Source organism: Pyrus communis, chromosome 6 (assembly GCF_041283825.1).
Source record: "Pyrus communis isolate YQ-2024b chromosome 6, ASM4128382v1, whole genome shotgun sequence".
Classification (NCBI taxonomy): Eukaryota; Viridiplantae; Streptophyta; class Magnoliopsida; order Rosales; family Rosaceae; genus Pyrus; species Pyrus communis.
This window is the reverse complement of record NC_142570.1, coordinates 16,149,005-16,149,618: the sequence shown is the minus strand read 5'-3', so window position 1 is coordinate 16,149,618 and position 614 is coordinate 16,149,005. Positions and strand designations below refer to the sequence as shown.

The 614-nt window shown below is 40.2% G+C and overlaps 1 non-coding gene across 1 annotated transcript; it reads left to right on the top strand.

Annotated features, from left to right (window-relative positions):
* The first annotated feature begins 277 nt into the window (after window positions 1-277).
* Window positions 278-388, top strand: LOC148696351 (small nucleolar RNA R71). The gene has a single exon (XR_015963843.1). It is a non-coding gene; the product is annotated as a small nucleolar RNA R71 (small nucleolar RNA).
* Window positions 389-614: the final 226 nt, after the last annotated feature.

Here is a 614-nt window from a genome sequence, read left to right as displayed (position 1 = left end):
TTCATTTGTTTTTGGCACCATGTTGAGCACGGATTCAATCTTCCTTTCTAGGTTAGCTACCTGCAACAAAAGATCATGATTAGAGCTTGTTTCATAGACTCCAACTTTCTTACCCCTTAAATCTTTGTGTTGAGCATTAGACCCCAACATCTCATAAATGTTATATGACTCTTGGGCATTCTTTTTCTTCAATGCTCCACCTGCTGCATTATCAACAGTTGATTGACATGTTTGGGTTAGTCCATCATAGAAAATTTGCATTTGTAAGTGAAAAGGTAACCCATGGTGTGGACATTGCAACAAAAGGCCTTTAAAGCGCTCCCAACACTCATTGAAAGGTTCTCCTTCATCTTGTTTGAAGTTGAAGATTTGTCCCCTTAATGTGGCTGTCTTTTGAGTGGAAAAGAACTTCTCCAAGAACTTCTTAGCCACGGCATCCCATGTGGTGAGGGAACCTGGTGTTAGAGTCATCAACCAACTCTTGGCCCTATCTTTCAAGGTGTAAGGAAACACTCTCATCCTCAAATTTGCTTCACTTACTCCCTGCAAAGGTAAACCACTCACAACATTGTAAAACTCTTTAATATGAGCTAAAGGGTCTTCATTAGGTAAGC